The following is a 13,575-nucleotide window of genomic DNA, read 5'->3' on the forward strand; positions in this document are numbered from 1 at the left end:
CAAACGCAGTGCCACTGAAAGCAAGAAATAATACCTTGTAATCTTGCAGATCTCGGGAACAGTTTATTAATTTCTACAAAGGAAACAAAACAGCACTGTGTAACTGAACAAAGGAGAAACGCAGGCAAAGCTTTATCTAAATATTTGCTTCTACTCATATGAGTTATAATTGTTAAAGTTGTAAATAACATAAATGGCCAAAAATAAATAGAATGGGTAAATGATTATGACACATCTATGTGACAGACATTTATGTAGCTATTAAAATGGTGATTTCTGAAGAATAATTTGGGATCATAAAAATAGAAACTTAATACACACAACATAAGCTCAATTTTGCAACTTTATTAACAAAGTTTGGGTATTGAAATAGCACAGTAGAAGGAGATGTATCAGCATATTAATAGTTATATTAGTTTACTAGTGATTGTATGACCTTTATATCTTTCATAACTGCAAGTATTCTTTGTATAGTTTATAATTTATTTTATGTATGATAAAATACAGGGCAAATAATCATATTTAATGTAATGCATTTTGAACCCAGTTTTAAGTTGTTTATATGTCTCATAAAGAAAGAAAATTTTCCTTACAATCCTCCCATAAATTATTTGATAGGTGAGGAGGCTTAACCTACTTTCCAGAAGATAAAAATCTCTTCAAATCACTGGTCCAAAGTAATCTTGAAATCACTGTCCACTAGAGCCTAGAGGGTTTGCATGGACATAAGGTAAGATTTTAGTCAGCATGGGTTGCCGTAACAAAATGGTGCAGAGTGAGCAGCTTAAACAACCAGCATTTATTTTCTCACAGTTCTGAAGGCTAGGCATCTGAGATCAGGGTGCCAGCAAGGCTGGATTCTGGTGAGAGCTCTCTTCCTGGAATGCAGATGGCCACCATCTAGATACGTGCCCGCATGGTCTTTCCTTGATGTGTGTTTGAAGAGGTGGAGAGAGAAAACTCCCTGGTGTCTCTTCTTACAGAGACACAAACTGTATCAGATCCGAGCTCCATCCTTTCGACCTCGTTTAACCAAAATCATTGGCCCCAGCATGGCCAGTGACTTCTGGGCAGTGGCCACAGTAAGGCCTGGGTGCCCTCTGCTCCGGGACACCTTCCAACATCGGCTCCAGCCTTCCCCAGGCCCCCTTTCCAGACACTCCAGCAGGGCCTTTGCCTCAAGCCCTGGCTTCATCTTGACCAACACCCAGTGACCAGTGAAGGTTTAAACGCACAGCAAGGACCAGCAGTGGGACAGCCAGGACACTGGGCATGTCACCCAGCCATGCTGAGCTGCTGAAAGGCATGTCCCTGCTAGTTAGGGCCTGACAGCGTGGCCCACTGGAGAGGGAATGGCAGACAACCTCAGCACTCTTGCCTTGAGAACCCCATGAACAGTATGAATAGGCAGAAAGATAGGACACCGAAAGATGAGCCCCCAGGTCGGTAGGTGCCCAGTATGCTACTGGGGAACAGTGGAGAACTAGCAAACCTTTCAGCATCACAGTCATCCAAGCTGTATAATGAAATGGAAACAATAAAATTAAAGCAGATGTATTTGTTTGTATATATATATGTGTGTGTGTATATATATACATATATATCACTGTGTGTGTATATATACACACATATATATGTATAGATAGCCCTTCCTGAATGTCAGTAGCATATCAGTGCATAGTTTAATTAGAAAGTTTCTATTTTTCCTCCAGACTACAGTGGTCAAAGGATATTCTTCACTTGGCTGCTGTGAGAAACTATTGCTTAATGATTTATTCTCCACATAGCAAAGCAGAAGAGAATTTGAAGGGCTCCTGAATCCTCCTCTGCTGCAGTATGATTGGGCACAAGCCCATCAACTATCATAATTGGCAATGTTTGCAAAATAAAGAAAAACTGCTGCAGCTTTTATTATACTGAAGAAGCCATACCTTCTTTTTGAGAAACTCATACACTTATTTACTCCATAGAAGAGCATAAGCAAAATTTTCGCACAAGAATAAATCGTGTGAAGCACTGTAGTAGTAGCATATGTTTCGAAAAGCTGGAGATGAGGACTTGACCTTTTCATCTTGAGCCATGAGGGTGACAGTGAGAGGAGAGTCACTGGGACAGAATGGAGGTGGTGGTCAAGCTTTAATGCTGTTCTTTTGTGATGATTTTAGCCACTGCTCTCTTTTGTGCATTAGAAATCAGGGGCAGCGGGAGGGATATACTGTATGACCGAGGGGAGGGACTGCAGGTTTTAGTTTGCTGTAGAAATGTCTGCAGTGGCCTGCAAGAGTTTGTTCTTGTTTTACTTAAAAGACCTAATTCATAATCCCCGAGGTTTGAAGCCTGATTGTTCCTGGTCTCCTTCCAGGTGAAGTTTGATAGGATAGTAGACTGCCTTCTGAGACTTGAGGGGCTTTAATCTGGTCTATGCGGACAAAGGTTACTTGCCTCATAGTTATTACCAGCTATAATAAACAGGGACACGATGGAAATCAATTTTCTCTCTTCTTTCCTTCCTCTGTTCTTTTCTTCTACTCCTTCCTTTTCACCACTTTTGGGGCTTGACAAATCATTGGCAGATCCAAGATACCGAAAATTAACAAGTAGAGCTCTGTTGGAAATATTTAAAATCAAAAGTCCCCCACCAGATTTTTAAGCTATATTAAAATGCAGAAATGTAAATAGTAACCCAAAGCAGTCACCCCCTTATAAATGAATGCCCTCTCAAGCCTTTGGATCAGAGTCAGTCATGATTCTCAACAGGTCTAAGAAACCCCAGCAGTGTTTTAGATCTGATTGACATATCATCTTGCTTATAAGATAATTTATAAAACAAGACTTTTTTGAACTTTGTGTTTTGAAACATTATTTTTTTAAAAACAAAGATATAGTGGCAGAAAAGGTAAGGACATTTGATGTGGAGAGAATAAAAAAATAAAACTAGAGTGATTCCTGATAATTTATTTTCATTGTATCTTTGAAAGTATAGTAAATATTATTCATACACTTAAGCAAAGCTTGCAGGTCAGTATTATAGACTCTTAAGTATTAGAAAGCCTATTAAAGAAGTACTAGGAACCAAATTTTTTGAAATCATATAAGAAACTTTTATGTCTATATATCGTGACCAAGTTCTTTACATCTAGATTTTTAGATCTGGACACTGAAGCTCAAGAGATGAGTGTTTGTGTGTGTGTATCTGTCTCAGGTCACACATTCAGGAGGTAGGAAACATATGTGAGACTGTGCTCATATTCCCTCCATACATCGATCCTTTTCTTAACATTAGTCTCATATCTTCTCCAGTATTGATTTGTTTATGTCATGAGAGAGAGGAGGGGAAGTGGAAGCTGAGACGCAGCAAAGTTAAATTTTCTGTGGTGGTGTCATCAGAATGGCAGTAATGTCTAAGTTAGGGGCAAACAGGAATGAGAGCAGTATACAAAAAGTACTCTGTCTCCTCAGCATGATCACTATCACCGAATTGAAGCTGTGGAAGAATTTCAAAGTGAAAACTTTTACCTACTGACAGAGAAAACACCAAAATAGGAAAATAGTGGAAAAACATGTTGATTTGTTTTCTCTTTCGATATATTTTTTAGTGCTGTTTCTGATGACTGAAATTGCTTAAGGAAAGGAAATATATTTTATTGTACTTAAATTCAGTTCAGTTTGAAAGCTTAAATATTTGCAAATCAATGATCTAAGGGGAATAAAACAAGTGCTTGTCTTGCGACCTTCGTCAGTCGGTCTCTCCAGTGTAAAGTGTGAAGACCAGTTTCATATTTAACACACACATTCGTGTGTGTGCGTGTGTTATAAAATACAAGGCGAAACATAAATGTCAAAGTCAATCTCTGAAGTATTATGAAACATGGTATTCTACAGATATTATCCTATGAATTTTCATTTGTTGTCAAAAATGTATATATTTATATAGGTTAAATATATATATGTTATATATTTTTTAATTATCTGAAGAATTTCATTGATAATGTAATGTTTTTAATTTAGTTTTAAACTACTTAGCAAAATAAATAAATTGAAAACCTTTCACATCAAATCATTTAACTATGTTATTGTGTGATAATGTAATCTTTTCTGGCATAGGATTAGGAATCAACAGAGAATTAATGTCTACCTGAACTTCTGTTATATAAAAGCCAAATTTGCCTAGAGCACATATTCTATTAAATAGTGTTGAGAATCAGTAGAGTGTTTAGTAACACACAATACTGAGGCTTTAGGGGAATCCCCCAGAAGACTAAAATCCAGTGTAATTACACGGACAAAGTGACAATATTTTTCAGTGTACAGATAATAATAGGGGATTATTTGAGTGGTTACAGAATATAAAGGGAGATAAATTGACCAGTGGATAGGTAAACACACCACACTCACAGGCATACATATGTATACATTGGGCTTCCCAGGTGATGCTAGTGGTAAAGAATCCGCCTACCAATGCAGGAGACACGGATTTGATCCCTGGATCAGAAAAATCCCCTGGAGAAGGTAATGACTACCCACTCCAGTATTCTTGCCTGGAAAGTTCCATGGACAGAGGAGCCTGGAGGGCTGCAGTGTACAGGTTGCAGAGAATCGAACACGACGGAGCGCATGCGCGCACGCACACACACACGCACACACACACACACACATATCATATGTCTTTTATTCAGTCTATGCCTCTTATTTAGTCCTCTTTCTTTTTTTTTTCCTGTAAGCCCTTAAGGATTTTCCACTTATATTCATCCTCAGGTAACTTCCCATGAAATATTTTTTTCTTCCTCCACTCATCTTTTCTTCCATTCATTCATTCATTCAAAATTCATTCAGAACCTGCACTTATTTAGGTATTAGGAAAATGAATATAATTTGCATGTAGTTCCTTCCATATCCTGGAAAAGTGCAAACATATATAGACATATTACTGTTGTTATTTAGTTGCTAAATCTTGTCTGACTCTTTTATGACCCCCGAGACTGTAGCCCCACCAGGCTAGCTCTGTTCATGAAATTTTCTAGGCAAGAAGACTAGAGTAGGTTGCCACTTCTTTCTTCAGGGGATCTTCCTCACCCAGGGATCAAACTTGAATCTCCTGCATTGGCAGACGGATTCTTTACCACTGAGCCACCAAGGAAGCCCATATAGACATATAAAGGCAATTAAATATTCATAAGAGCTATTTGATGTAAAATAGTGTGTGTGTGTGTGTGTGTGTGTGTGTGTGTGTGTGTGTGTGTGTGTAGGGGTGCTGGGCCCTAAAAGGGAAGTAATTCTATCAGGAAGGTAAAGAATAGGATACATAGTATTTTGTAATGTTTTTTTAATTCTGTTGATTATTGAGGGACAATTATATGTGCTAGCCAGGTGGCTAAGTAGAGATGAAGATTTCAATGAAATTCAAGAGAAAAGAAATGACAGCATTTGAGAAAGTCTGCTAGTCTAATAAGACTAATAATGATGCAAGAAATAGGGTGGAAAGAAGAACAAGATCCAAGAAAGGAATGTAAGGCCTTACATAGAATTTGAAAGAGGTGGGTTTTATCTTACAGCAAATAGTTCAGTTCAGTCGCTCAGTCATGTCCGACTCTTTGCGACCCCATGAACTGCATCACGCCAGGCCTCTCTGTCCATCACCAACTCCCGGAGTCTACCCAAACCCATGTTCATCGAGTCGGTGATGCCATCCAACCATCTCATCCTCTGTCGTCCCCTTCTCCTCCCGCCCCCAATCCTACCCAGCATTAGGGTCTTTTCCAATGATTCAACCCTTCGCATGAGGTGCCCAAAGTATTGGAGTTTCAGCTTCAACATCAGACCTTCCAATGAACACCCAGGATTGATCTCTTTTAGGATGGATTGATTGGACCTCCTTGCAGTCCAAGGGACTCTCAAGAGTCTTCTCCAACACCACACTTCAAAAGCATCAATTCTTCGGCGCTCAGCTTTCTTCACCGTCCAACTCTCACATCCATACATGACCACTGGAAAAACCATAGCCTTGACTAGATGGACTTTTGTTGGCAAAGTAATGTCTCTGCTTTTAAATATGCTATCTAGGTTGGCCATAACCTTCCTTCCAAGGAGTAAGCGTCTTTTAATTTCATGGCTGCAATCACCATCAACAGTGATTCTGGAGCCCAAAAAAATAAAGTCTGACACTGTTTCCACTGTTTCCCCATCTATTTCCCATGGAGTGATGTGATCAGATGCCATGATCTTAGTTTTCTGAACGTTGAGCTTTAAGCCAACTTTTTCACTATCCTCCTTCACCTTCATCAGGAGGCTCTTTAGTTCTTCACTCTCTGCCATAAGGGTGGTGTCATCCGCATATCTGAGGTTATTGATATTTCTTCCAGCAATCTTGATTCCAGCTTGTGTTTCTTCCAGCCCAGCGTTTCTCACGATGTACTCTGCATATAAGTTAAATAAGCAGGGTGACAATATACAGCCTTGACGGACTCCTTTTCCTATTTGGAACCAGTCTGTTGTTCCATGTCCAGTTCTAACTGTTGCTTCCTGACCTGCATACAGGTTTCTCAAGAGACAGGTCAGATGGTCTGGTATTCCATCTCTTTCAGAATTTTCCACAGTTTATTGTGATCCACACAGTCAAAGGCTTTGGCATAGTCAATAAAGCAGAAATAGATGTTTTTCTGGAACTCTCTTGCTTTTTCGATGATCAAGCGGATATTGGCAATTTGATGTCTGGTTTCTCTGCCTTATCTAAAACCATCTGGAAGTTCACTGTTCACGTATTGCTGAAGCCTGGCTTGGAGAATTTTGAGCATTACTTTACTAGCATGTGAGATGAGTGCAATTGTGCGGTAGTTTGAGCATTCTTTGGCATTGCCTTTCTTTGGGATTGGAACGAAAACTGACCTTTTCCAGTCCTGTGGCCACTGCTGAGTTTTCCAAATTTGCTGGCATATCGAGTGCAGCACTTTCACAGCATCATCTTTGAGGATTTGAAATAGCTCAACTGGGATTCCATCACCTCCACTAGCTTTGTTCGTAGTGATGCTTTCTAAGGCCCATTTGTCTTCACATTCCAGGATGTCTGGCTCTAGGTGAGTGATCACACCATCGTGATTATCTGGGTCATGAAGATCTTTTTTGTACAGTTCTTCTGTGTATTCTTGCCACCTCTTCTTAATATCTTCTGCTTCTGTTAGGTCCATACCATTTCTGTCCTTTATCGAGCCCATCTTTGCATGAAATGTTCCTTTGGTATCTCTAATTTTCTTGAAGAGATCTCTAGTCTTTCCCAATCTGTTGTTTTCCTCTATTTCTTTGCACTGATCGCTGAGGAAGGCTTTCTTATCTCTCCTTGCTATTCTTTGGAACTCTGCATTCAGATGGGAATATCTTTCCTTTTCTCCTTTGCTTTTCACTTCTCTTCTCTTCCCAGCTATCTGTAAGGCCTCCTCAGACAGCCATTTTGCTTTTTTGCATTTCTTTTCCATGGGGATTTTCTTGATCCCTGTCTCTTGTACAATGTCACGAACCTCTGTCCATAGTTCATCAGGCACTCTGTCTATCAGGTCTAGTCCCTTTCTCACTTCCACTATATACTCATAAGGGATTTGATCTATGTCATACCTGAATGGTCTAGTGGTTTTCCCTACTTTCTTCAATTTAAGTCTGAATTTGGCAATAAGCTATTCATGATCTGAGCCACAGTCTGCTCCTGGTCTTTTTTTTTTGCTGACTGTATAGAGCTTCTCCATTTTTTGCTGCAAAGAATATAATCAATCTGAATATAATCAATCTGATTTCGGTGTTGACCATCTGGTGATGTCCACGTGTAGAGTCTTCTCTTGTGTTGTTGGAATAGGGTGTTTGCTATTACCAGTGCGTTCTCAAGGCAAAACTCTATTAGCCTTTGCCCTGCTTCATTCTGTACTCCAAGGCCAAACTTGCCTGTTACACCAAGTGTTTCTTGACTTCCTACTTTTGCATTCCAGTCCCCTATAATGAAAAGAACATCTTTTTTGGGTGTTAGTTCTAGTGACTTGTAAGACAGCAGGATTGTAGATAAGAAGCACTCTTTAGCATTTTTAATCAAAATCCAAAGGATATACTATATACAGAGACTGCCTAGGAAAGTCATTATTGGGAGGCAGGGTGTATTCTAAAAGAATACAACCTTTAAAAGGAAAAGGATGATGTCCAGGTGCTTTTATTTTTGGTTGTTGGTTTTTGTTTAGAAATTGTTTTGGAAAGAGGATGTTGTTCAGCAAAATTGAGAAGGACAAAGAGGGGTATGGATGGAAAGAAAAAGTTCTCTTTACGATGCATTTCAATGAAGAAACTTTAAGACATAAAGTTTTTTAAAAATTTTAAAAATGGAGTATTTAGAGCATAGTTCATGTGTTATATGTACAGAGAATAGTTGTGTCTATCTGCAAGTTTTAAGCATGTTGAAATTCTGAAGACAGATGACTTTGCCTAATACTCATTAATAAAATGGAATTTATCCTGAGAAATAATTGGACAAATGCATGAAATACAAATGCATAAGATAACTTTTACTGATGAATTTTTATGTTAATGAAGGAAGAAACTACTTGAATTATTTGCAGAAATTAAAAGGTTAGGTATTAAGAGAAGAGGCCTATAATACATTATATTAAAAAAGCAAGTTCCTAAAATATGTATGGTATAATACCACTTTTGTCAGTGTATGTATTAATAGAAAAAAACTTAAAATATATTATCTTACCAAACATTTAATATTGTAATCTTGAATCAGTGAGATCTAGTGACTAGTTTATATATTTTACAATTGGTTTAATAATATAGTATGTATGTACTAGTATCAAGTACATATATTTGCCATTTTTGTAGGTCAAAAATAATTAATATTGGCAAGTCCAATCTGATGTTATCTCTGTGATAATACTTTTAAGTGATAAATGTAGTTCAATTTTTGAAGAGAAAGTATGTGGGTCAGAGAACCACTCTGGCTTAGAATAGAATATTAAGTCATATCAATCTTTAAAGAAATAGATCCTGGAATAAAAACTTACATATTTGAGAAGTTAAAGCGATAGAATTAAATCGAGTGAGCCTGGGCTCATGAAAGACCTGGAAGGAGAAACATGGTGGCTTGAAGCTCTTGTAGTGTGCACATTCTCAGAACAAGCTCCCCCCGCCCCCCACACTTTAGTTCCAGGTATATCCACCAGCCTACTAGACATGTCTATGTGGATGTTTTGTATCTATCTCAAGCTTAACATGTGAATAAAAAAATATCTCATTAAATTTCCATCCTCCGTCTAGTCATCAAAATTGCTTCCTTTCCTTATATTTCTGTTAATGGCATAATATCCATTTTTTTTTTATCGTAGGTAGAAATCTTTGTAATTGTTTACTTCTCCAGTTCCTAATGTGTACATTGTATTCATTCAGCTGAGCTTAAGTTCTTTTGATTTCACCTTCTCCATTTCTTTCCCCTCTGTCTCAACCTTGGTACAGACTCTTCCACAGTCCTTGTTCAGGAGGAGATCATCATGTTTCACTTGGATAGTTTAAAGAGTAGTCTCTTCTCTTTGCTTTTCAGTTCTTCCTCTGTCAGTTAGTTCTCCACACTGCAGCCAATTTTCTTTCCTTTCTTTTTCAATTCAAAACTCTGGGTCAAAACCCTGGCCATGCTGAGCTTCATTTTCTATTCCCACTTCAAAACATCATCTGCTTCAGGTACCAGCAAACAGCTATGAATTTTTCCTAGAATCGCCAGCTCTTTCTTCTTAAGACTTGACACAGCACAGTATTTCCCCTGTCCATGGTGTGCTCTATCTGTTTCTCCATTATGAAAATTTAGAAAGTAGGAGATACATCTTAGTAATCCTTTTTTATGCTTCTTAATACAGCACCTTGTAAGGGACTTCCAGGGTGGCTCAGATGGTGAAGAATCTGCCTGCAATGCAGGAGACCCAGGTTTGATCCCTGGATCCAAAAGATCCCCTGGAGAAGGGATTGGCTATCCACTCCAGTATTTTTGCCTGGAGAATTCCATGGGCAGAGGAGTCTGAGGTTGCAGTCCATGCAGTTGCAAAGAATCAGACACAACTGAGTGACTAATGCAAGACAAGACACACAGTAAGAAATTGGTGAGGAAACAGATAGTTACATAAATACTAAGTTTGGTGTGCAAGACTGATATTTCCTCATGTAAAACTATGAAGGAGCAATTTTAATATAAAAATTAAAAAACTAAAATTATAAACTACCATATGACCCAGCAACTTCACTCCTTGATATAAGCCTGAAAAAAACAAAACAAAACAAACAAAAAAAACACTAATTAGAAAAACTGCGTGCATCCTAATGTTCACAGAAGCATTACTTACAATTCTTAAAATATGAAAACAACCTAAGAGCCTATCAACAGATGGTTGAGACGATAAAATTGTGTGTGTGTGTGTGTGTGTGTGTGTTACTTGCACAGTCGTGTCCGACTCTTTGCAATCTCATGGACTGTGGCCCGCCCGGCTGTTCTATCCATGGAATTCTTCAAGCAAGAATGCTGGAGTAGATAGCCATTCCCTTCTCCAGGGTATCTTTCCAAGCCAGAGACTGAACCCAGGCTCCTGTATTTCAGATGGATTCTTTACTCTCTGAGTCCAAGGAAAGCTTAAAATGGAATACTACACTCACAACAGAATACTACTCAGCCATAAAATCAATAATGATATTTTGTCATTTGCAGCATGGATGGACTTGGAGGGTAGTGTGCTAAGTGAAGTGGACAAAGACAAATGCTGTTTGATATCAATTTATGCAGAGTCTAAAAAATACAAGAAATTCATGAATATAACAAAAAAAAGATAAAGAGAACCAGCTAGTGGTTACAGGTGGGGAGAAGGACAGGGAAGAAGCACTGTGATGACAACTATAGAAAAATATGCAGATGAACATAGAACAGTAATTTAGTTTAAATGAAGGGAAATCTCTTTGACTGTTACAACAACATACTCCCAAGAATCCTTTTTCACTTAATTATACATTTCAATAAAACAAATGGTAATGAATTAAGTGGAAGTTAGCTTGTGAACTTTTCTTAAAAATAAGAATCCAACTCTATTAATTCATGCCAGTTAAACACTCTAATTAAAATTTACAAATAAGTGAAATATTCCTTCCTTCAGTTTGAGCCGGTATCTCATCATGGAGAGCCTCATGTGACCTGCTGCACCCCAGACTACTTCCTGTAAATCCCTCCTGAGAAAACCTGCCTTTATATGTAGAAGTAGACCTGGCTTTTAAAAATATGTATATATTTAAAAACTAAAACAAAAAAAAAATACAACCTTTAACAACTGTGAATCACTGTATTATCAGCTACAACTTACGCAGTTTTGTACATAAATATACTTCAATAAAAATAGAATGATGTACCTTTTCATAGAATTGTATAAAACATATTAAATACTTCTATATATTTAAAAAATCATTAGGTTAAAACAGAAATAATTGTCACACAATATGTGTGCTTCATAAGCTGGAAAACAGTTTTCTTTCCACTTAAAATGCTTAGAATACATTTATACAGTCACCTAATTTTTTTTAATATTTGCGTTAATAACTATTGTTTTGTGTTAATAACTATCTAGGAAATCAATATAATGTTCCTAGTATAAAGACATTTTGTTTAAAGAGGAAAAAAATAGGGAAAAGTCGTCCTTAAATAATGATATCCCTCACAAGGTCTCAAAATAATATAAACTAACAATAATACAATTCTATGGGAACATGTTCTTGTAATAAAAAACAAGCTCTAGTTGTTTATACTTTGTGAACTGTTCCCACACAAACCAACCTTGAATTTTAAATAGGGCATTAAGCCGTTAAGCTTGCCCAAGATTTACTAATCCTGTACACAGATACACAACTATCTTTGCCATTCTTCTTTAGTCCAGCATGCTGGGAACTTAGGGTTGTTTCGGAGATTGAAAAAAAAAAAAAAAAGATGAGGTTCAAAGTCTGAGAGAAAACTGGGGAAAATTCTACTGCTTTGTGAAAGCAAATGGGTGTTATAATACTTTCCAGAAAATATTTTTAGATATCTAGACTGATTAAGAAAATAGTTTATTGAAGTAAGTAAACTAAAATCAAGATCCAAGGAGAGGGGTAGATAAGGAGTAGAGAGATTTTTGAAATAAAATTCTTTCTATATAATTTCCATAGTTTAAATCCTTATTAAATGTTAGGTCCATGAATCAAGGCAAATTGGAAGTGGTCAAACAGAAGATGGCAAGAGTGAACATTGACATTCTAGGAATCAGCAAACTAAGATGGACTGGAATGGGTGAATTTAACTCAGATGACCATTATATCTACTACTGTGGGCAAGAATCCCTTAGAAGAAATGGAGTAGCCATCATGGTCAACAGAAGAGTCCAAAATGCAGTACTTTGATGCAATCTCAAAAACGATAGAATGATCTCTGTTCGTTTCCAAGGCAAACCATTCAAAATCATGGTAATCCAAGTCTATGCCCCGACCAGTACCGCTGAAGAAGCTGAAGTTGAATGGTTCTATGAAGACCTACAAGACCTTCTAGAACTAACACCCAAAAAAGATGTCCTTTTCATTATAGGGGACTGGAATGCAAAAGTAGGAAGTCAAGAAACACCTGGCGTAACAGGCAAGTTTGGCCTTGGAGTACAGAATGAAGCAGGGCAAAGGCTAATAGAGTTTTGCCACGAGAACGCACTGGTAATAGCAAACACCCTATTCCAACAACACAAGAGAAGACTCTACACGTGGACATCACCAGATGGTCAACACCGAAATCAGATTGATTATATTCTTTGCAGCCAAAGATGGAGAGCTCTATACAGTCAGCAAAAACAAGACCAGGAGCAGACTGTGGCTCAGATCATGAATTGCTTATTGCCAAACTCAGACTTAAATTGAAGAAAGTAGGGAAAACCACTAGACCATTCAGGTATGACATAGATCAAATCCCTTATGAGTATATAGTGGAAGAGAGAAATAGATTTAAGGGACTAGACCTGATAGACAGAGTGCCTGATGAACTATGGACAGCGGTTCATGATATTGTACAGGAGACAGGGATCAAGAAAATCCCCATGGAAAAGAAATGCAAAAAAGCAAAATGGCTGTCTGAGGAGGCCTTACAGATAGCTGGGAAGAGAAGAGAAGTGAAAAGCAAAGGAGAAAAGGAAAGATATTCCCATCTGAATGCAGAGTTCCAAAGAATAGCAAGGAGAGATAAGAAAGCCTTCCTCAGCGATCAGTGCAAAGAAATAGAGGAAAACAACAGATTGGGAAAGACTAGAGATCTCTTCAAGAAACTTAGAGATACCAAAGGAACATTTCATGCAAAGATGGGCTCGATAAAGGACAGAAATGGTATGGACCTAACAGAAGCAGAAGATATTAAGAAGAGGTGGCAAGAATACACAGAAGAACTGTACAAAAACGATCTTCATGACCCAGATAATCACGATGGTGTGATCACTCACCTAGAGCCAGACATCCTGGAATGTGAAGTCAAATGGGCCTTAGAAAGCATCACTACGAACAAAGCTAGTGGAGGTGATG

At 37.9% G+C, this 13,575-nt stretch overlaps 1 long non-coding RNA gene across 1 annotated transcript in view; it reads left to right on the plus strand.

Moving 5' to 3' along the window:
• The window catches only part of LOC145511090 (uncharacterized), a 704,343-nt gene that overhangs the window by 611,592 nt on the left and 79,176 nt on the right, over positions 1-13,575 (plus strand). Inside the window, exon 10 of the long non-coding RNA XR_014057492.1 lies at positions 619-730. This is a non-coding gene — a long non-coding RNA (uncharacterized LOC145511090). The remainder of the gene's footprint in view (positions 1-618; positions 731-13,575) is intronic.

Source organism: Giraffa tippelskirchi, chromosome 6 (assembly GCF_054371585.1).
Source record: "Giraffa tippelskirchi isolate mGirTip1 chromosome 6, T2T-mGirTip1v1.2.pri, whole genome shotgun sequence".
NCBI lineage: Eukaryota > Metazoa > Chordata > Mammalia > Artiodactyla > Giraffidae > Giraffa > Giraffa tippelskirchi.